Below are 24,389 nucleotides of genomic sequence, written 5' to 3'. Positions count from 1 at the left end.
CTCAGACTGTTCCGACCAGAAAAGAATTAGAAATAGAAAGGGAATGGATGCCAAAATAAGAATGGACAATTTAAAATCTAAATATTGTTAGACTGCATTAATGTATTGCAACTTAGTGTGTGGGACCAGGGTTAGATGCTCATACAACCAGACTCAAGGGCAGCTTCTACCCACTGTTAGAAGATTGGTTCCCTAATACAATAAGGTGGAATCTTGTCTTCGCAGTCTACCTTTCAATGACCTTGATCCTTAGTGTCTACCTGCACTGGACCTTCTCTATAAATAGAACATTTTATTATGATTCTGTTATGGTTATCTCAATGTACTGCTGTAATGATCTACATAAATGGTATGGAAGACAAGATTTTCACTGCAGTTACATATATGTGACAAAATTAAACCAATTTATCAATTTACCAAGGTGCCAAGCAGAATTTTGAACAACTATTTACAGATAGAAAAATGAACATTAATTTGGTCTAGGAAGGGCTTTTAGGAAGCTTTAAGCTGAGGAAAATACAGAGAATGACAATATTACTGGATGAAAGCTAGCTACTCTTGATGATACAGCAGATATAGAATTGAATGTTTTCCTTTGGATCCCAAAGAATGTCAAAATTTGGACTTAAGATAATTATCTGTGAGAGTAAACAGATCAAAAATAATGCTTTTGGTTTTCCCAATATTCTTGAGAAGAATTTTCTGAACTGGTAAGCAGAGGGCGACCAGTTTCAAGTTCTTGGGTGTCAACATCTTAGAAGGTCTATCCGGAGCCCAGCATGTTGATGCAATTATAAAGAAGGCATGCCAGTGACTGTATCTCATTTGAAGTTTGAGGAGATTTGGTATGTTGCCAAAAACTCCAGCTAATTTCTGCAGACGTACTGTGGAGAGCCTTCAGGCTTGTTGCGTAGCTTGTCTGCTATGGAGGCACTGATGCATTGAATTGGAAAAGCTTCAGAGGATTGTAAACCCAACCAGCTACATCATGGGCACAAGCCTCCTCACCACCAAAAGCATCTTCAAAAACCAAGCCTTCCATCATTAAGGACGCCCACCAGCCAGGACACGACCTCTTCCCATTGTTATGATGAGGAAGGTCAGGAGCATGAAGACACAAAGTCAACATTTTAGGAATGGCTTCTTCTTCTCTGCCTTCGGATTTCCAAATGGTTCATGAAATCATGAACACTACTTCACTATTTTACTCTCTCATTGCACTGTACATTTATTTATTTCTCATATTTCATATTGAAACATAGTACATTTTATACATTGCAGTGTACTGCAGACTCATAAACAACATACGTCATAACATATATCACTGGTATTAAACCTGATTCTAATTCTGAAGTGGATTTCAGTCAGAAGGGGAGAGGGTGAAGTGCATGTGAATCTTATATGCAGAATATGTTTTGTTTTTGAATGACAGCTGCAACAGTTAGATCAGAAACACAAGTGTCGAGGATATATTCTTGAATATTGCCAGAAGAAGCCTTAGGGAGTAGGAAGAGAAGTAACTTGTGATAATGGTCTGGAGAGGTAGCAATAGAACCAGGCAATGGGAAGATCACTCTGGATGTTGAAAGTGGAGAGATGCTAGTGTGACCAATCACGTAAAAAGGTACAGAAAACTGGTGAATAGATGATCTTCTTAGACACAAAGGCTGCCAATTGTGACCATGACATGGACAGATGAGGAAGGAAATTAAATGGAGAGGTGGCAAGAGATGACAATAGAACTGGTGAGTACTGACTATATAAGTGGATTGGAGATAAAATGGAAGTCTACAAAGATAAAAAGGATAAATTTCACAGACATGATGAAGGGTTCAGTGCAAAGTGTTTATTGTTTATTCCCATCAATAGATGCTGCCTGGCCTGCTAAACTCCTCCAGCACATTGTGTGTAGTGCTCTAGATTTCCAGCATCTATAGTGCCTCTTGTGTCTATAATTTCTTTCTGAGGTAGTTGTGGTTGACAGCAGCAGATTTGAGGTTGTGGGCTACCACCTAACAAGATGAGCTAATAATAGGGAAGACTTTTGATAACCTCTAAATCAATCCATGTTCTGGCAATTCTCCTAATGGGAACATACAGTAGAATGTGGGACAGTAGAACAAAAGAACAGGCCCTTTGACCCACAATGTTAATCTGAACTAATTAAACTAGTAGTTAAATTGCTAATTAAATGAATCCCTTCTACCTGCACAATGTCCGTATTCCTCCATTCTCCGCAGATTCAATTGCCTATGAAAGTGCCCCTTGAATATTTCTATGACCAACCCACAACTGTCGGAGTAAAAAAAGCATGTTTCAGACATCTTCTTTCAACTTACCCACTCTCACCTTAATGATTGCCTTCTAGTAATCCACCCTGACTGCCCTATTTAAGGCCATAGCTTTGCAAATTCTTATAAATCCTATCCCAAAGAATCCTTTCCCGTAGCTTCCCTATTAGTAACGTGAGACTCACTGGTCTATAATTTCCAGGATTATCCCTGTTTCACAGGGATACACAGCATCGGTGACCAGCTACATCAACAAGTGCATTGATGATGTTACTCTCTCCAAGACCATCACTATACGTGCCAACCAGAAGCCATGGATGACCGTAGAGGCACGTGCGCTGCTGAGGTCCCGCGACTCCGTCTTCAGAGCAGGCAACAAGGCAGCTCTAACAACAGCAAGGGCCAAACTGTCCTGAGCCATCAGAGGGGCAAAGTGTGCACACACCCAGTGAATCCACAGCCACTTCCAGGACAGCGGCAACACGACGCGCATGTGGAAGGGCATCCAGGACATCACCAATTACAGGACAACATCACCTAACTGTGCGGGTGATGCCTCCCTCCCAGATGCGCCGAATAACTTCTACGCCTGGTTTGAGGCGCAAAATGATGTGGCAGCAAGGAAGTCCACCCCTCCTGCGAATGACCAGGTGCTGTGTCTCTCCGTGGCCGACGTGAGAAGAACCCTGAGCAGGGTTAACCCACGGAAGGCTGCTGGACCAGACAACATCCCTGGTAGAGTGCTCAGAGGATGTGAAGACCAGCTAGCAGATGTTCTCACTGACATCTTCAACATCTCCCTGAGCAGCGCCACCATTCCAACGTGCTTCAAGGCCACCACCATCGTCCCCATCCCGAAGAAGTCTTCAGTGTCCTGCCTAAATGACTATCATCCCGTTGCACTCACATCCATCATCATGAAGTGTTTCGAGAGGCTCATCATGAGGCATAACAAGACCCTCCTTCCCCCCTCACTGGACCCACTGCAGTTTGCCTACCGTCCCAACCGTTCAACAGACGATGCCATTGCCACCACCCTCCACCTGGCCCTAACCCACCTGGACAAAAAAGACACATACGTTCGAATGCTGTTCATAGATTTCAGTTCAGCATTCAACACAATCATCCCTCAGAAACTGATTGGAAAGCTGAGCCTACTGGGCCTGAACATCTCCCTCTGCAACTGGATCCTAGACTTCCTGACTGGGAGACCTCAGTCAGTCTGGATCAGGAGCAGCATCTCCAACACCATCACACTGAGCACTGGGGGCTCTACAGGGTTGTGTGCTCAGTCCACTGCTGTTCACTCTGCTGACCCATGACTGTGCTGTAACACACAGCTCAAACCATATCATCAAGTTCGCTGATGACACGACCATGGTGGGTCTCATCAGCAAGAACAACGAGTCAGCTTACAGAGAGGAGGTGCAGTGGCTAAGGGACTGGTGCAGAGCCAACAACCTGTCTCTGAATGTGAACAAAACAAAAGAGATGGTTGTTGACTTCAGGAGGGCACGGAACGACCATTCTCCGCTGAACATCGACGGCTCCTCGGTAGAGATCGTTAACAGCACCAAATTTCCTGGTGTTCACCTGATGGAGAATCTCACCTGGTCCCTCAACACCAGCTCCATAGCAAAGAAAGCCCAGCAGCGTCTCTACTTTCTGTGAAGGCTGAGGAAAGTCCATCTCCCACCCCCCCATCCTCATCACATTCTACAGGGGTTGTATTGAGAGCATCCTGAGCAGCTGCATCACTGCCTGGTTTGGAAATTGCACCATCTCGGATCGTAAGACACTGCAGTGGATAGTGGGATCAGCTGAGAAGATCATCGGGGTCTCTCTTCCCGCCATCACGGACATTTACACTACACGCTGCATCCGCAAAGGAAACAACATTATGAAGGACCCCACACACCCCTCATACAATCTCTTCTCTCTCCTGCCATTTGAAAAAAGGCTCCGAAGCATTTGGGCCCTCACGACCGGACTATGTAACAGTTTCTTCCCCCAAGGTCTGTAGTCTAGTGTAGCTTTTTCTGTGTTGTTTTTTTTTCACGTAGTTCAGTCTAGTTTTTGTACTGTGTAATGTAACACCATGGTCCTGAAAAACATTGTCTCATTTTTACTGTAAAGGGGGTTTCTTCTTTTTCTTTGTTGCTGCCTATGTTGATCAAAATGGCTTCTTTGTTTGTTAAAAGCAGGAATGCTTCTTTGTTGCGAGAGAGTGCTGGAAGCTTGTTTGGATTAAAATTTACTGATATCGAGAATTGTATTCCTTTGTAAACCAATTGGGATTAATGTTGTTCTTTCTTCTGAGTCTGTAAGCTATTGTTGGCGAGCTTTTGGGGAGGTCAGCGCGAGGGGTTGAGAGAGAGAGGACGCAATGCTGTAAGCTGGGCGAGGAATGGACCCCAAGCGGGGGTCCGAGGCCAGGAGGTACTCTGAGGAGAGGAGATGAAGCTAGATGAGCTTGGTTGACCACTTTGGATGGTCCTGAGCTGCGAGTCGAGGAGTTTGGAGGGGATCGAATGGTGGCCAGAAGACTTCAGTAATTGAGCTCCAACGGTTGTGCACGAAGTGGTTTGGACTTTGATAAGTTTGGCGCCTTTTCTTTATTTTTTTTCCTTCATATATACTGTATCGTTATTAATCACTTAGTTATAAATTGTACTCATTTAATCGCATATGGTGTACTGTTTGTTTTTTGGGTGAGGCAGGGACATCACACAGCATCACAAGCAGGTTACCCAGTTTGGCGGGGCCGAAGGCTGATCCCCCTAGACAGAAACGGGCTGAGCGAGCCTGAGGCGACCCAGGGAGTTACATTACTATGCACTGTACCAGCAGTTAGGGTCGAAATGACAATAAAAGTGACTTGACTTGACTGTTTCCCTTCTTGAATAGTGGACTTGGGTGTGTTATGTGGTAACCACTTGTGCGAAGGGATATTCCTGTGACTGTCACCCGGTGATATTTCTACGTGAATTTCAGAATGACTCGACGGGTAAGATCTTCGGCGACTGTTATTTTGTTTACCCAGCGTGGAATCTATGGAATTTCTTCGTAACCTCCTTTTCTCTACATTTTAGCGTGGATTTATAAATCTCTCCCCTCACTCATTTACTCTGTGGATTGCTGAATCTTTCTACTTTGCCGTCTGAATCTTCAGACTTTAAGAACTGTTCCTAAACTTGATTGTTTGGGAGCCACACACATATATACATGCATAACACTGTTAACGTCTGTTTATTTCACTTAATTTTCTATATTTTGAGTAGATACTAATAAAGATAGTGGTTTTAACATCAAACCCTGACTCAGTTTGTGATCTATTGCTGCTTGTACGTAACATAAACAACCTAAATTAATAATCCATAGGAGAGTTTTTAAGTCTAAAGTAAAATTTCCTTTGAAATATATAAAATCATTTAAAATATATGTTTTTGTATACAAGTAACCAATCTAAAACAACTCTTATATTTAAAACACACTTAGCTGAGGCTCTCTTTAAAATTCTTGCCAACAGATATGAACACAGGACAAGGACCAGCGGGGTAGAGATCTCTTCAATAATCATAAAACACATTAAGAAAGCATGTGGATGCATATATTTTTAACCACAAGTGGTCAGATTTCTTTATACTGTATGCTGTTCATTCAAAGGGGACCTTTGGACCTCCTTGCACCTGGCCCGATGTTTGTGCTGGTGTGGGGTGTCAATGCAAAAGGCAAAATGGCCTCTTCCATGCTACGTTCCACGAGGGATCGAGCATCAGATCACAGCTGGCTGCCAAGTGCCAAATCGCTGGTATAGGCTGATATATGTGTGAGTGCTCACAGCCACATAGGTTAATACTGGCACTTTGGCTGATCCTGGCCAAAGTAGGGGTTTGGGAGCAGGAATGCTGATCATCAGTGTGTTGAGCAGCGTGTTAATGGACCAGAAAGTGCATGTTATGGACAAATTAAATTTGAAGAGGTCACCATAGTTGGCAGGTAGCCACAGTACAGTATGGCATGATAGTGTAGTGGTTAGTGCAACACTATTACAGCAGTTTCAAGTTCAATTTTGGCACTCTGCGTAAGGAGTCTGTATATCTTTCCCATGGAATGCGTGGGTTTTCTCTGGGTGTTCTGGTTTCCTCCCACAGTCCAAAGATGTACCAGTTAGAAGGTTGATTTGTCTGTGATTAGACTAGCGTTGAATCGGGATTGTCGGGGAAGGCTGAGGTGGCGAGGGTCTACTCCACACTGTATCATTAAATAGATTAAAAATGGAGAACATAGATGTTCAGGGCAGGTGTAAAAGATGCAGTTTGTAAGAGTTAATAAAGACATGTCACCTAGTGCTTCCGCATTGTGAAAGACTCTCAATGTATGGTACAGTGGTGCAGCTGACAGAGATGCTGCCTTACAGATTCGTTGACTGGAGCTCAACTCTGATCTCCCTTGCAGTTTGTACATTCTCACTGTGATATAACAATATAACAATTTCAGCACGGAAACAGGCCATCTCAGCCCTTCTAGTCCATGCTGAACGCTTACTCTCATCTAGTCCCACTGACCCGCACTCAGCCCATAACCCTCCATTCCGTTCCTGTCCATATACCTATCCAATTTTACTTTAAATGACAAAATTGAACCTGCCTCTACCACTTCTACTAGAAGCTCATTCCACACAGCCACCACTCTCTGAGTAAAGAAGTTCCCCCTCGTGTTACCCCTAAACTTTTGTCCCTTAACTCTCAACTCATGTCCTCTTGTTTGAATCTCCCCTACTCTCAATGGAAAAAGCCTATCCACATCAACTCTATCTATCCCCCTCATAATTTGAAATACCTCTATCAAGTACCCCCTCAACCTTCTACGCTCCAAAGAATAAAGACCTAACTTGTTCAACCTTTCTCTGTAACTTAGGTGCTGAAACCAAGGTAACATTTTAGTAAATCTCCTCTGTACTCTCTATTCTGTTGACATCTTTCCTATAATTCAGTGACCAGAACTGTACACAATACTCCAAATTTGGCCTCACCAATGCCTTGTACAATTTTAACATTACATCCCAACTCCGATACTCAATGCTCTGATTTATAAAGGCCAGCGTTCCAAAAGCTTTCTTCACCACCCTATCCACATATCGTGGATTTCCTCTTTGTGCTCTAGTTTCCTCCTGCACATCAAAGGCACGCAGGCTGGTAGGTTAGTTGGCCACTGACAATTGCCCCTCATGTGTTGGCAAGCAGTAGAATCTGAGGGTGGTTGATGGGAGTGTGTGTTCAGAATGAAGTGGGATGAGTATAGATTGCTGCTAATGATCAGTGTGGACTGCATGGACTGAAGGTCGTCTGACTATATGATGACTCAGTAAGCGTGACACCTAACTTTTTAAAAGGATCCTCGCATTGGTGGAAATATACACAGTGGCCACTTTATTAGGTACACGTGTTCACCTGCTCAATAGTGCAAATATCTTATCAGCCAATCATGTGGCTGCACTTCACACTGACATGGTCAAGGGGTTCAGTTGTTCAGACCAAACATCAGAATGGGGAAGAAATGTGATCTGAGTGACTTTGACTGTGGAATGATTGTTGGTGGGAGATGGGGTGGTTTGAGTATCCCAGAAACTGCTGATCTCCTGGGATTTTCACACACAACAGTCCAGAGTTTACAGAGAATGGTTCAAAAAACACAAACATAAACAAAAAATCCCATAAGCTTCAGTTCTGTGGCAAAAATGCCTAAAGCGAGAGGTTGAGGAGAATTGCCAAACAGGTTCAAGCTGACAGGAAGGCGACAGAAACCCAAATAACCACTCCTTACAACAGTGTTGTGCAGGAAAGCATGGCATCTCTGAACGCACAACACGTCAAACCTTGAAGTGGAAGGGCTACAGTAGCAGAAGAACATGAACATACAGAAATACAACTAGTGGCCATTTTATTAGGTGAGATGGTACCTACTAAAGTGACTACTGATTGCACAGTTACAGCTATGATTTGCTGAATTGTTAAAGGTTCCTGTTGCGTGATTGATTCACTGTTGTCCTTAATATATGGAAATCTCAAAATGTTGGAAAAACATCAATTATTAATATTCATTGCAAAAGAAATCACAGTTAGAGCTGCAGTGAGTGACAGGTTATGCAAAATCAGCATACTTCATCAGGGACCCCCACCATCCAGATCCTGCATTCTTCTCACTGCTGCTTCAGAAGGAAGGTACAGGAGTCTCAGGACTCACACCACTAAGTTCAGGAATAGTTAACAACCAAGCTCTTGAATCAAAGGGAATAACTTCACTCAACTTCACTTGCCCATCATTGAAATGTTCCACGAACAAGAAAAAATCTGCAGATGCTGGAAATCCAAACAACACACACAAAATGCTGGAGGAACTCAGCAGGCCAGGCTGCATCTATGGAAAAGAGTACAGTCAATGTTTCGGGCCAAAATCCTTCAGCAGGACTGGAGAAAAAAGCTGAGAAGTAGATTTAAAAGATGGGGGAGGGAAGAGAGAACCAGCAAATGATAGATGAAACCTGGAGGGGGTGGGATGCAGTAAGGAGCTGGGAAGTTGACAGGTGAGCTGAGATGAGAGGGAGAAGGGGATGGGAAATGGAGAAGGAGTTCTCCCCACTGATCTCTCTCCTTGCAAGAGGAACAAGTGCTACCCCTGCTCCTACACTTCCTCCCTCACCACCATCCAGGGCCCCAAACAGTCCTTCCAGGTGAAGCAACACTTCACCTGTGAGTCTGTTGGGGTTCAGAGCTCCCGGTGTGGCCTCCTGTACATCGATGAGATTGGGAGACCGCTTCACCGAGCATCTATGCTCCATTCACCAGAACAAGCAGGATCTTCCAGAGGCCACCATTTTAATTTCACTTCCCATTCCCATTCCAATGTATCTATCCATGGCCTTCTGCACCATCATGATGAGGCCACTTCCATTTGGATAGCCTCCAACCTGATGGCATGAACACTGATTTCTCAAACTTCAGGTTCTGTCCCCCAAACCCCACACCCTCTTCCTCCATTTCCCGTCCCCTTCTCCCTCTCACCTCATCTCACCAGTCAACTTCCCAGCTCTTTACTTCATCCCTCCCTCTCCAGGTTTCACCTGTCACCTGCAAATTTTCTCTCCCCTCCTCTCACCTTTTAAATCTACTCCTCAGCATTTTTTCTCCAGTCTTGCTAAAGGGTTTCAGCCCGAAATGTTAACTGTACTCTTTTCTGAAGTTGCTACCTGGCCTGCTGAGTTCCTCCAGCATTTTATGGGTGTTGTATTGAAATGTTCCCGCAACTTATGGACTCAGTTTCAAGGACTCTTTATCTCATGTTCTAGCTATTATTAGTTCCTTAAGTTTGTTATAGCTGGAGGTGGTAATGGGGTCAAGCTGCCACTACCTATTAAATGCACCAATGGCGTGCGTCGCAAACAGCCTTGGACAACCAGGTCCAGCTCCCGGCCTTCACGCGTGGCTTAGTTACTGAGCCCGGCAGAACCATTTCTACTGAGAAATGGCAGGTTACTGGTGTCTTAAAACCAATCGCTTCAGGCAGGTGGAGCTTGTCAGCTGTGGTTGGCAGCTCATTTAGGAGGAAGAAAACTCTGACCTCAAACCACACCTGGGGAGGTCTTTGAGAATAAACCCCATGGTAAAAATCTGGAGGCTGGAGTCCCTAAGGCAGTCCCACATTGGTTTCAATGTTGACAAGCAAGTCCTGTGATGCTGCTGGTACCAAATTGTATTAGTTCCTTTGGGTTTATCAGTTGCATGGGGGGGGGGGGGGTGGCTTGCTACATGGGCAACTTGCATCCTGTATCATACTGGCCAGGCTCTGTATCATACTAGACAGCTAGGGATACAGCTAGCTCACAGCATCCATGGTCAACTCTGATCGATGGAGACCTCAGAGAGATATTTATTGTTTATTTATTGATTATTTTTCTTTCCTTCTTTTTATATTTCCACAGTTTGTTGTCTTTTGCATGCTGATCAGATGCCCAAGCTGGTGTGGTCTTGCATTGATTCTATTTTGATTATTATATTATTATGAATGTATTGAGTATGCTCGCAAGAAAATGAATTTCAGGTTTGTATATGGTGACATATATGTTCTTTAATAATGAATTTGTTTTGAACTTCAGAAAAGCACCAGATGGAAGAGACCAAATCTGATAACACAGATATCAAATGGCCAAAATGTGAAAGTAGATCGGTGGGTGTGGAGGGGTGGGCACTTCCGTAACGGTTAGTGTGACACTATCACAACACAGGGCATCAAGGTTTGGAGTTCAATTTCTATAAGAAGTCTGTGGGTTTTCTCCAGGTTCTCTGGTTTCCAAAGACGTATGGGTTAGTTGGTTAACTAGTCATTGTAAATTGTCCTGTGATTAGGCTGTGGTTCAATCGGCGGTTACTGGGCGGTGCGGCTCAAAGGGCTGGGAGGACAAATTCTACACTGAATCTCAATAAATCAATAAAATTCAAATGGGCACCGTGGGTGTCACTTTTTTTGTTGATCTCTTTGCTTCAAGGTTGTTTGTTTTGCTAGTTGCTAATAGAATACATTTCTTCAACCTTTTGGAATCTTATTATTAGATTGGTTGGAGGGCGTGCCATGCAGAAACAACTATCCATGGGGTTGTCAGCAGCAGCATTGACCTGTTGGAGTCGCCTCTACACAGTATTTAAGAAATGAGGAGAGAAAACAAGGAACTAGTGATCTGCTAACCTAAATTCCAAAGGACCTAGCTGCTGTAGCAAATAATTAGGAAGCCAAATGGTATGTTAGTCCTTATTATAAAAGGTTGATCTAGATGAAATGATGTCTTACTGTAGTTATATAGAACTTAGGTGAGATAGCAGTTGAAGTATTGTGTACGGTTGAAAAGGATGTAATTGCCACATAAAGAGCACGATGTAGTCCATAGATCTCATTTAACAGGATGGAATGCACCCAGCATGAAATTTACACTTTATTGGAAAAATGGTGGTGGTAATCCATCATGCCAACAATGACAAGAAACCTATGTGGGAGAATTTTTAAAGAGGAAAGCCATTGCACTGGGGGCAGTTCCACCTTCCTGACTTCAGATGTGCGGGCCCAGTGGTATGAGTAGTCATCACAGCTGGGGTATTCCTTTGTCACATTGGATGCCTACCACTGTGCCTCATCGTGTTTGTTGTTCTTCACAGAGCACTGCAGAACCACCTACTTGGCTGTTGGATCTCACCATAAATCTCATCCACCCAGTCTGCCAGAGCTGTCTTTGCATGCTGGGATAGCCATGTGCCTATCTAAGCTGAGTATGAGGCCCTCCGGCTGCCATCACCTGGTGACTGTATCTAACATCCATTGATCTGCTCCCAGCTCCTACTGTATGCATTCACCTTCAGTCTCCCACTTGTGTCCACACACACATCTGGTCCACCTTTCAATATTTCCCCTCATCACTGATAATTACAGCTTCTCAGTCATCATGCTGGAATCTAGTCTCTGTGCCAATTGAAGTTCAGTCCTTTCCCATATTTTTGTATATTCTTTACCAGTACAAAGTTGGAGAATTTGATGTGAAGTACAACTTAATCACCTTCACTGACCAAACTCATCACTCGAAGCTTTTAGTCAAATAGCTCATAAAAGACTAAAGGTCACATTTCTGGCAGCTGGACTTCTAAATCAATAGACATTCTAAATACACGCGTCAATGGCAAACATCTGAACCAATCCATCAATTAGTTCACTGAATTAGGCTAAATCCGAGCACGGGTTGCTGGGAGCCACAGCTGGAGACATATGCAGCAACTGCATCTTCAACAAGAGATTGTCCATATTTCTCAGTTTAATTGTTAGAACAAAGAATATCTTGGGGTGAGGTTATTAATATTTTAATATAGACAGAACAGTTACCAAACACGATCACGTGAAAGAAGACTTGAGGAAAAAAGGATTATAAAAGGAGTTGTCTCTGTGCCATTGCCACAAAAATATACAAAATATTGACCGACCCTAGGAGTGGAATCTGGGTGTTTGTCGCAAGCAGAGTGTCCCCAAGCTACTGAAATGCTGCAGCTTTCTACTCTGCCCCAGTAACTGCTGCTGTGGCTCCTCGATCTGGACATTTCCAGAGGCGGGGCTGTGCAAACAACCAGAACAAATCTATGCCCAGGAGCAACAATGCCTGATTCAAACTAACACTAAATTAGTTAAATTTGGGGGGTGTGGAAACAGGATTGGATACCAGAGTTGTTCTGAGTACAATGAGGACGGTTGCTGGGAGAGTGGCAGCTGGATGGTTTATCCTCATGGTTGCTGGGTATGCTAACTGGGCACTCTCAACATTTCAGGAACAGCTTCTTCCTCTCTGCCCTCAGATTTCTGAATGAACAATCAATGCATGAACACTCCCTCAGTGCTTTTCCCCTCTCTTTTTTCACTACTTACTTAATTTAATATTTATATATACTTCTTGTTGTAATTTACGGTTGTTATTATTATATATTGGAATGTACTGCTGCTGCAAAACAACAAATTTCACAACGTATACCAATAACATTCAATCTGATTCCATTTGTGAGATTGAAGTGAACTCCAAAATGACAAGATAGAGATGCCAAATATTTCTGACTGCATTGCTGATAGTAATCCTGCTTTTATGAGAAATGATTCATCTGGTAAAGAGAGATGTGTTGGTGTACAGATATGAGCTCATCTTTCCCTAATTATAGAATCATGCACCTACTACAGATTGTGTTATTTATCAGCTGCGAGATTTTTCCAGACTACTTCAGGGAGTTTGGAAATACAGCACATGCAAATTGTGATGGGAGGAGTGCATTGGTATTAATTTGCTTATTTCAATGATATTACAGATTGAATGAGCAGTAACATTACTAGTGCTAAATCTCCCTAAATCACAGTGATTCTGGGAAAATGACCAAGTGCAAAGATTTCTACATTTTGGTTACTGGATGTCCTAAACAATTAAAACTTCCTGGGTCAAGAGGTATCTTCATCTTTTTGGCCATGGTCAGGGTTGACCATGGATATTGCATCCTAGCTGTTGATGTCAATACACATGGCAGGGAAGTACCATGCACCAGGCTCCCCCCCCACCATGCAGCTGATGAATCCAAAGGAATGGTTTGGCACCAGTGGCATCTCATGAGAGGCAAGTCAGCGGTGAAGTCACCTTAGGGTCTTCAGCTCTGGATTTTTCCTCAGGGTTTACTCCTCAAGCCTTCTCCATGAGTGGGCATAGCCACAAGGCAGCAGAGATTTGATATCAGAGTTTTTCTTCACCTAGATGAGCTCCAACCACGGCTGACTAGCCCCATCTGGCTGGGGACTGGTTTTAAGGTGCCAATAACTGTCCCTTACCCCTTCTCCAGTCAGTAGAGATGGTTCCACTGGCCTTAAAAGCTCACCATATGTGAAGAGCTACTAATTAATGGTAGGGGACATGGAGATGGCAGAAAAGCTGAACAAATATTTTGTATCAGTTTTTACAGTAGAGGACACTCAAAATATCCCAACACTGGATAAACAGGGGGCTCTAGGGGGAGAAAAGCTAACTATGGTTCAAATCACCAAGGAAATGGTACTTGATAAATTAATGGGACTGAAGGTGGATAAATCCCCTGAACCGGATGGCTTGCATCCTAGGGTCTTAAGGGAAGTGGTGGTCGGGATTGTGGATGCATTAGTGATAATTTTTCAAAACTCGCTGGACTCGGCAATGGTCCCGGCAGATTGGAAAAATGCTAATGTAACTCCTTTATTTAAAAAGGGCAATAGACAGAAGGCTGGGAATTATAGGCCAGTTAGCCTAACATCTGTGGTTGGCAAAATGTTGGAATCGATAATTAAGGAAACAGTAACATGGCATTTGGATAAACATAGCTTAATAGGACAAAGTCAGCATGGCTTTACAAAAGGGAAGTCACTTTTGACAAATTTGTTGGAGTTCTTTGAGGACATAACATATAGGGTAGATAAAGGGGAACCAGTGGATGTGGTGTATTTGGACTTCCAAAAGGCATTTGACAAGGTGCCACACCAAAGATTATTACTTAAAGTGAAAAATCATGGGATTGGGGATAATATTCTGGCATGGGTGGAGGATTGGCTTTCTAACAGAAAACAGAGAGTTGGGATAAATGGTTATTCTCAGACTGGCAGTTGGTGACTAGTGGTGTTCTGCAGGGGTCGGTGTTGGGACCCCAACTCTTTACAATCTATATTAATGATTTGGAGAAAGGGACTAAGTGCAACGTATCGAAGTTTGCTGATGACACAAAGATGGGAGGGAGTGTAATGAGTGCGGAGGACATTGAAACCCTGCAGGGGGACATAGATAGGCTGAGTGATTGGGCAGACATTTGGCAGATGAAATATAATACTGACAGGTGTGACGTCTTGTACTTTGGCAGGAAAAATAATAGAGCAAGTTATTATCTAAATGGAGAAAAACTGGAAAGTGCTTCTGTGCAAAGGGATCTGGGGTTCCTGGTGCAGGAAACACAAAAAGTTAGTATGCAAGTGCAGCAGGTGGTCAAGAAGGCCAATGGAATGCTGGCTTTTATGGCTAGGGGGATGGAGTATAAGAACAGGGAGTTCTTACTGCAGTTGTACCGGGTATTCGTGAGACCACACCTGGAGTACTGCGTGCAGTTCTGGAGTCCATATTTAAGAAACGACATACTAGCTCTTGAGGCAGTGCAGAGAAGCTTCACTAGGTTAATTCCGGGGATGGGTGGGTTGGTGTATGATGAGAGATTGAGTAGATTGGGACTCTACTCATTGGAGTTCCGAAGAATGAGAGGCGATCTTATTTAAACATATAAGATTGTGAAGGGGCTTGATCGGGTGGATGCGGGGAGAATGTTCCCAATGATGGGTGAAACTAGGACTAGGGAGCATAATCTTAAAATAAGGGGATGCCGTTCCAGGACTGAGATGAGGAGAAATTTCTTCACTCAGAGGGTAGTGGGGCTGTGGAACTTACTGCCCCAGAGAGCTGCGGAAGCTACTACACTCAATAAATTCAAAATGGAGATAGACATTTTCCTGGATAAAAATGGCATTAGGGGATACGGTGAGCGAGCAGGTAAGTGGACACGAGGCTAGGTTTAGATCAGCCATGTGATCTGCTGGGCCAGTTTTCGATAGCCTGGATGGGTCGGAGAGGAATTTTCCAGATTTTTTCTCCTCAATTGGCAAATCAGTTTTTTTTTCCCCGGGTGATCACATGGGTTTGGGCGGGATGAATAATAAAATAAAATGGGCGGCATGGTGCCCTGTTGGTTGGCACTGTTGCCTTGTGGGATTCAGTGATAACTAGGGTTAAGATTGGATCAGCCATGATCTTGTTGAATGGCGGAGCGGGCTTGAGGGGCCGTTTGGCTTACTCCTGCTCCTATCTCTTATGTTCTTATGTAAGACAAGGAGCTGGCGCTGGTTGTCAGTCTACTTGAGATGTATGCCATTGGCAGCATTCAATAGGTAGTGAGAGCTTATCTCCTCTACATTTCCTGGCTATAACAACCTTAGGGATCCTCTGGGTGGCATGATTTTAGGAAAATGGACAGTTAATGTATTGCTTCAAGACCCCCTCCCCCATCTAGATACAAGTGAAATGTCCTGAAATTTCACCTGCTCAGTTCCCTCCATAGATGCAACCTATCTTGTTGAGTTCCTTTAGCACCTTTTGTGTTACTTCAGCTTTCAGCATCTGCGGTCTCTTGTGTCTCCAAAACTTCTTGGTCTAATTCTACAGTATCAATTGTAAGGAAAACTCCTTAAACTCTGGCTCCAACTTGTTAGTGGTCTTATAGTATGGATCAACGTACCAGGGTTAAACTCATCTACAAACTCCTGCTCCCTGTCCCACTGAGCAGTGGAAGTTCATGCTAATGAAACACCAGCCTTTGAAATTAGTTTTTTTTTAAGTTGACCAATTCATTTTTTAATAAAAAATATTGCCAAGATGTACTTCCATCAGATTTAAAGTACCAAGCCTGGCAAAAATGAATTATGGATGTACAATCTATGTATATGAGCTATCACATGTATTTATATTAATTATATATTTTTATTTTTGTGTTCCTTATCTTATTGTGCTGCACTGGAATCAGAGTAACAATTATTTTGTTTTTCTTCTGCTTGTGTACTGGCAATGACATTAAGCATTCTTGAATTTTGAATCTTAACAGCATGAAAACAGTAACAGGGACAGGCCACCCCTTGAAGCTGCTCTCTCATCCATTCAGGTCATGTCTGATCTACGTCAGTGCCATTTTTCTGCACCATCCTCATGTCATTTGATTTTCTTTGGCAGTGAACTGTTTTTTGAATGATCACAACTGAGTCTTCACAGCCCTCAGGTAAGAAGACTCCCACTGTCTGTGTGAAGAAACCTCTCCAGCTCTCAATCCATAATACCACATGACATAGGAGCAGAATGAGGCCATTTAGCCCAATGCGTCTGTTCTGCCATTTCATCAAGACTGATCTATTTCCCCTCAAGCCCATCCTCCTGCCTTCTCCCCATCCATTATTCTGGATCTGTTCCACCTGGTCTTAGACTCACTGAGCTAGGAGAAAAACTCCCCCTGAATCTAGCCATCATGGATAAAGGGAGATAAGAAATATTTTAAAAGCTTCTTCCCCCACACAGTTAATCTGATCAGCTGTTCTATCTAGCCGCCAATTGTCCCTATCACTGCACTGCACTGTAGACACTTTAAGCCACTTTTTATAATGCTGGTTACATTGTAAATTCATGCTGATATCTATTCATTTATGCACGTTTTATGCCGTACCTGTCTTTTAACATCTAACTTCATTAGCATTCTTGTTTATATCTTTATTTTTATATAATTCTTTATTCTTTATAATTGCTGAATGTTGTTTTTTGTTGCAAGTTGCATTCTGACCAACACACCACAGCAAATACATATAAATGCAAAGCATAAGTAAAGTTAATCCTTGATCTTTGAGGATTAATCATTTTTAACATCTAAGAACATTCAACTAACTAGTGCACAAACGAACATCAGGAAACTTGAGAGGAGTGAGGATCTGTTTAAGAACTATACAGTAGCTGACATCATGATCAGAAAGATAGGTGATACAGAAATATCACCGGGTGACAGTCACAGGAATATCTCTTCGCACAAGTGGTTACCACATAACACACCCAAATCCACTATTCAAGAAGGGAAACAGTCAAGTCAAGTCACTTTTATTGTCATTTCAACCAGAACTGCTGGTACAGTGCATAGTAAAAATGAGACAACGTTTTTCAGGACCATGGTGTTACATGACACAGTACAAAAAACTAGACTGAACTACGTAAAAAACAACAACACAGAGAAAGCTACACTACACTACAGACCTACACAGGACTGCGTAAAGTGCACAAAAACAGTGCAGGCATTACAATAAATAATAAATAGGACAATAGGGCAAAATGTCAGTCCAGGCTCTAGGTATTCAGGAGTCTGATAGCTTTGGGGAAGAAACTGTTACATAGTCTGGTCGTGAGAGTCCGAATGCTTTGGAGCCTTTTCCCAGACGGCAGGAGGGAGAAGTGTTTGTATGAGGGGTGTGTGGGGTCCTTCATAATGCTGTTTCCTTTGCGGATGCAGCGTGTAGTGTAAATGTCCATGATGGCGGGAAGAGAGACCCCGATGATCTTCTCAGCTGACCTCACTATCCGCTGCAGGGTCTTGCGATCCGAGATGGTGCAATTTCCAAACCAGGCAGTGATGCAGCTGCTCGGGATGCTCTCAATACAACCCCTGTAGAATGTGATGAGGATGGGGGTTGGGAGATGGACTTTCCTCAGCCTTCGCAGAAAGTAGAGATGCTGCTGGGCTTTCTTTGCTATGGAGCTGGTGTTGAGGGACCAGGTGAGATTCTCCATCAGGTGAACACCAAGAAATTTGGTGCTGTTAACGATCTCTACCGAGGAGCTGTTGATGTTCAGCGGAGAGTGGTCGCTCCGTGCCCTCCTGAAGTCAACAACCATCTCTTGTGTTTTGTTCACATTTAGAGACAGGTTGTTGGCTCTGCACCAGTACGTTAGCCGCTGCACCTCCTCTCTGTAAGCTGACACGTCGTTCATGCTGATGAGACCCACCACAGTCGTGTCATTGGCGAATTTGATGATGTGTTTCGAGCTGTGTGTTGCAGCACAGTCGTGGGTCAGCAGAGTGAACAGCAGTGGACTGAGCACACAACCCTGGGGAGCCCCCGTGCTCAGTGCGATGGTGTTGGAGATGCTGCTCCCGATCCGGACTGACTGAGGTCTCCCAGTCAGGAAGTCTAGGATCCAGTTGCAGAGGGAGGTGTCAGGCCCAATAGGTCTGTTCCATTTAAGGAATGAAAGAGAAAGAACTCTCTTCAAGTCATTTGGTTGTTCTACATTTGGTTAAGTTGTTAAAACTTCTTTTAGTTTATATTTGGAGCATTGTGTGCAGTTGTGGTAATCACTAAACAGTTAATAATATTTTTTTGAGGAACACATCTCATGATGCTCTGAACACATCATCAGGTCTGTCGACATCAGACACCCTCACCAGCCGTGGTTGATCAAGTCACAAATTGTCTTCAGGTAGCACGTGCTGCAGATCCCCATCCACTTGCTCTCTTCATTCAGAGCCATCTTGAGGCTTTCTCTGCTGCCTCGGTGATGGTGCTGACAGCCCTCTGCCTCCTCGTACCTGTGATGCCCAATGTGCTGAGGTCTCAGTGAACATACTGAGAACATCAGCAAATCCCCGGTAACCCACTTTAACAGGCATGCAGTTTGTCTTCTATCCCGGCCTCTGACAGTCACCGACCAGTTCCTCATCTCTGGCCAGCTTCCTCTCATGGGCCTCGTCCAGACGCTCCTCCCGTGGCACTGTCAGCTCCAGCAGGATGACGTACTTTGCTGCGCCTGAGACCATGAGGTTGCCTGATCTCAAGGTGACCTTGACGATGTGCCGTGGGAACTTCAGTAGTTTCTTTGGGTCAGTTGTGAGTTGCCATTTGTGAGCAGAGGCCAGAATCCCTGTGGGAGGCTTTGTTCTTTTTTCTGGTTCTCACAAAGGCGATGGTTCAATTACAGGGTTCGGCTCGTGTGCTCTTACTGATTCTTAAGATTGCTTCCGTGCGGGTCCTCAGTACCTGGCCATGTCTCTGGTGGTGTTGACCCTCTCCAAGAGCTTTTGGGCCGTAGCTTTGGATGTGTTTCCTCTCCTGGAACATAGCAAACAGTTTGGGCATAACCTTCCCCCAGCTGCAGGTTGGATGGGTTGGGCAGGAAGTCATACACCACCTGGACAAGGAACTTGATTTGTTGTGTCCCCACTCACCAGAGAACAGTCCATGTCACTCTCCTTTCCATGGTTCAAGCTCCCTGCTGCTTCATGCCCACTGCTTTAGTTGATCTGTCTTCACCCACGGCTGCACCCACTTCCTCCTGAATGAGCTTGTGTTTCTCCCTCCCCTTCACCATGTCATATTTATAGAGCACTTTTCATACAGACAACACGTACAAACACGCTGGATGAACTCAGCAGGTCGGACAGCATCCGTGGAAATGAGCAGTCAAAGTTTCGGGCCGAGACCCTTCGTCAGGACTGAAGAAGGAGGGACAGGGGCCCTATAAAGAAGGTGGGGGGAGGGTGGAAGGTGCCAGGTGAAAAACCAATCAGAGGAAAGATCAAGGGCTGGGGGAGGGGAAGCAGGGAGGGGATAGGCAGGAGAGGTGAAGAAGGAATGTAAGGAGAAAGCACTATGGGTAGTAGAAGGAGGAAGAATCATGAGAGAGATGATAGGCAGCCAGAAGAGGAGGCAGAGTGAAAGTGAGATGGGGGAATGGAAGGGAGAGAAGTTGGAGAATTTGATGTACATACCAAGGGGCTGGAGGCTACCCAGACTGTAGATGAGGTGTTGCTCCTCCAGCCTGAGTTTGGTCTCATCATGGCAGTAGAGGAGGCCAGGTATGGACATATCTGAATGGGAGTGAGAAGGAGAGTTGAAGTGGGTGGCAACCGGGAGATCCTGTCTGTTGTGGCGGATGGAGCGGAGGTGCTCGACGAAGCGATCCCCCAATCTGCGTCGGGTCTCGCTGATGTAGAGGAGGCTGCACCAGCAGAGTCGGATGAAATAGATTTACCCCAACAGACTCACAAGTGAAGTGTTGCCTCACCTGGAAGGACTGTTTGGGGCCCTTAAGTGCTACACCTGTCCCTACACCTCCTCTCTTACCACCATTCAGGGCCCCAAACAGTCCTTCCAGGTGAGGCAACACTTCACTTGTGGGTCTGTTGGGGTAAATCTATTGCATCCGGTGCTCCTGGTGCAGCCTCCTCTACATCAGCGAGACCCGACGCAGATTGGGGAACCGCTTCGTCGAACACCTCTGCTCCATCCGCCACAACAGACAGGATCTCCCGGTTGCCACCCACTTCAACTCTCCCTCTCACTCCCATTCGGATCTGTCCATACATGGCCTCCTCTACTGCCATGATGAGGCCAAACTCAGGTTGGAGGAACAAAACCTCATATACCATCTGGGTAGTCTCCAGCCCCTTGGTATGAACATCGAATTCTCCAATTTCCAGTAATTCCCTCCCTCTCGCTTCCACCATCCCACTTTCACTCTGCCTCCTCTTCCAGCTGCCTATCACCTCTCTCATGATTCTGCCTTCTTCTACTACCCATAGTGCTTTCCCCTTACATTCCTTCTTCACCTCTCCTGCCTATCCCCTCCCTGATTCCCCTCTCCCACTCCTTGATCTTTCCTCTGATTGGTTTTTCACCTGGCACCTTCCACCCTCCCCTCACCTTCTTTATAGGGCCCCTGCCCCCTCCTTCTTCAATCCTGATGAAGGGTCTTGGCCCAAAACTTTGACTGCTCATTTCAACGGATGCTGTCCGACCTGTTGAGTTCATCCAGCGTGTTTGTACGTGTTGATTTGACCACAGCATCTGCAGTGTACTTTGTGTTTCATACAGACAATATGGTTCAAAATTCTTTGCAATGGGATAAACTGCAAACATGAAAATCAACTAAAAAATTAAAAAAAATTAAAAGAGCAAAAGATGTTAGTTAAGTGAATAGATTATTTAATTATGGTTTTATATTGCTATATTTCTTCACTATTCTTGGTTGGTGCGGCTGTAATGAAACTCAATTTCCCCCGGGATCAATAAAGTATGCCTGTCTGTCTGTCTGTCTGTCTGTCTGTCTGTCTAAAAGCTTCAACTGCTTTGGCATTCCTTATAGTTTTAGGTATTGAAGTCCACAGTTTAGGGGTGCAGCTTAAAAAATCTGGCCTGCCAATTATCTTTTGAGGGAGATTGTTTAAATATAAATGAAGAAGACCTGAGAGTTTGAGCAGATTGTAAAGCAAAAGCAATTCTGTGATGTATTTTTGTCATAGACCATTAGGAGTTCAAAAGGAAGTAAGAGAAAAGTCAATTCTAAAAGATCCGGGAAGCCAATGCAGAGTGGCTCGGACTGGAGTGATATGGTTCCTCATCTTGGATTTGGTTTAAAGCTCAGCGGCAGCAGTCTTAATTTTTGTAAATTTAGGGATACAATATGTTAACAGGCACTTCAGGCTCAACAAGACCTCTCCACTCAATTGACCAATTAACCTACTAGCCCATATGTCTTTGGAATGTGGGAGGAAAACTGGGTCAGTGGTCACCGGGAGAGCATGCAAACTCCTTACGGACAGCAGTGGGATTGAATCTCACTGTAGCAGCATTATACTAACCCCTATGCTACCATGCCTCCCTAGAATTCAGATTATTTCCTCTGGAGTTTGGGAAACTGGGGGAATGACCTGACTAAGTTATGAGAGGCATAGATAGAGCGGACTGTCAGAGTCGTGGATATGGCCCAGTCCATCACAGGTAAAGGCCTCCCTGGCACTGGGCATATCTATGCAGAGTGTTGTCACAGAAAAGCAGTGTCAATCATCCAGGCTGCTGCCCCCAGGAAGAAGATACAGGAGCTGCAGGACTCACGTCACCAGATTCAGGAACAGTTATAACCCTCAGCCAACTGGCTCTTGAACCAGAGGGGACAATTTCACTCAACGTCACTCACCCCATCACTGAACTGTTCCCACTAAGCTGGACTCACTTTCAAGGACTCTTTATCTTATGTTCTCGATATTTATTGCTTATTTATATATCGTTATTTTTGTTTATTTTTCTTTCTTTCTGTTCTTGCATATTGGTTGTTTGTCTGTCCTGTTGGGTGCGGTCCGATCTCCCAGTGGCCACCCATATTAATTCCACTTCCCATTCCCATTCTGCCATGTCTGTCTATGACCTCCTCTACTGTTGCAATGAGGTCACACTCAATTTGGAGGAACAACACATTATATTCTGTCTGGGTAGCCTCCAATCTGATGGTATGAACACCAATTTCTCAAACTTTTGGTAATGCCCCCACCCCCTCACCATTCCCAATTCCCATTTCTCTCTCTCACCTTATCTCCTTACCTGCCCATCACTTCCCTCTGGTTCTCCTCCCCTTCCCTTTCTTCCATTGCCTTCTGTCCTCTCGTATCAGATTCCTCATTCTCCAGCCCTTTATCTCTTTCACCAATCAACAGTTCAGCTCTTTATTTCTCCCCCCCTCCACTTCCAGTTTCACCTATCACCTTGTAGTTCTTCATCCCTTCACGCGCCCCCCCCCCCCCGCATTCTTACTCTGACTTCTGATCTTTTTTCTCCAGAACTGATGAAAGATCTTGGTCTGAAACATAAAATGTTTACTCTTTTCCATAGACGCTGCCTGACCTGCTGAATTCCTCCATCATTTTCTGTATGTTGCTTGAATTTCCAGCATCTGTTGATTTTCTCTTGTTTATGTAATATATATACTCGCTGATAATATATTTACTTTGAACTTTTTAACTTCTGAATTTTTTGAGTGTGGAAATGTAAAATACTAGTTTGAATAGATATAAGGCATAATGTTAAAGCTGATTTGCAAGGCATGCTTGTTATACAAAGTGTGTTAAGGTCCCGGAATGTTCTGCTAGGGAAATAGATATGACAACAATATTTAAATGGCATTTAGACTTGTGCATGAACAGATGGGGTATGGAGATAAAGACTCTGAATGGAAGATGAGATTAGTTTAACTTGGCCTCATGGCTAGTAGAAAAATCAAGGGCTGAAATGCCTGTTCCTGTGTTGTATTGTTAGACCATAAAACGTAGGAGCCACTCGGCCTATTGAGTCTGCTCTGCCATTCCATTTATTATCCTTCTCAGTCATATTCTCCTGCCTTCTCCCTGTAACCTTTGACATCTTGACTAATCACGAGCCTATTAACCTGCTTTAAATATACTCAATGACTTGTCCTTCACAGCCATCTGTGGCAATAAATCCTACATATTCACAGCCCTCTGGCAAAAGAAATTTCTTCTAATCTCTATTCTAATTCGAAGTCCCTCTATTCTGAGGCAGTGCCCTTTGGTCCCAGGCTCTTCCACTTTAGGAAATGTCTGCTCCACCTTCACTCAATCTTGTTGCATTTTCTAATTCTTCCCATAGCAAATGCTTCTAAAAACAGCTGACATAATCATTCATTTTATTTGTTCTTTGTAGGATCCGGCCAGGATCAAATTGGCTGCTCCTTTTGACTACACAGGCTGCAGTGAAAAAACCTAATCACAAACTGGGGTGCCCCCAGGAGTACATTAATGTTGATTGAAGCTGCTTCATAAGATGCTGCATCTGCTGTGAATGTCCCTTTTAAATCCAGGTCTTGAGTCTCAATTTATGTCTGTAATCATCGGTGTTAAACTACTCAATGCTGCCATCAAGAAGGTACAGGAGCCTCAAAACCCACACCACCAGGTTCAGGAACAGTTATGACCCCTCAACCATCAGGCTCTTGAACCAGAGGGGATAACTTCACTCAACTTCACTTGCCCCATCACTGAACTGTTCCCACAAAATATGGACTCATTTCCAAGGACTCTAGAACACATTTTCTTAATGTTTTATTGTTTATTTATTTAATTATTTTTAATTATTTTGTTCTTCTATACTTGTACTGTT

The 24,389-nt window shown here is 44.0% G+C and overlaps 1 protein-coding gene across 1 annotated transcript in view; it reads right to left on the bottom strand.

Annotated features, from left to right (window-relative positions):
* LOC132378075 (uncharacterized) overlaps window positions 1–24,389 on the bottom strand; it is a 172,767-nt gene that overhangs the window by 49,114 nt on the left and 99,264 nt on the right. The gene's annotated exons all lie outside the window — the stretch shown is intronic.

Source organism: Hypanus sabinus, chromosome 19 (genome assembly GCF_030144855.1).
Source record: "Hypanus sabinus isolate sHypSab1 chromosome 19, sHypSab1.hap1, whole genome shotgun sequence".
Classification (NCBI taxonomy): Eukaryota; Metazoa; Chordata; class Chondrichthyes; order Myliobatiformes; family Dasyatidae; genus Hypanus; species Hypanus sabinus.
The sequence above is the reverse complement of the archived record's forward strand: the minus strand, read 5'-3'. Positions and strand labels throughout refer to the sequence as shown.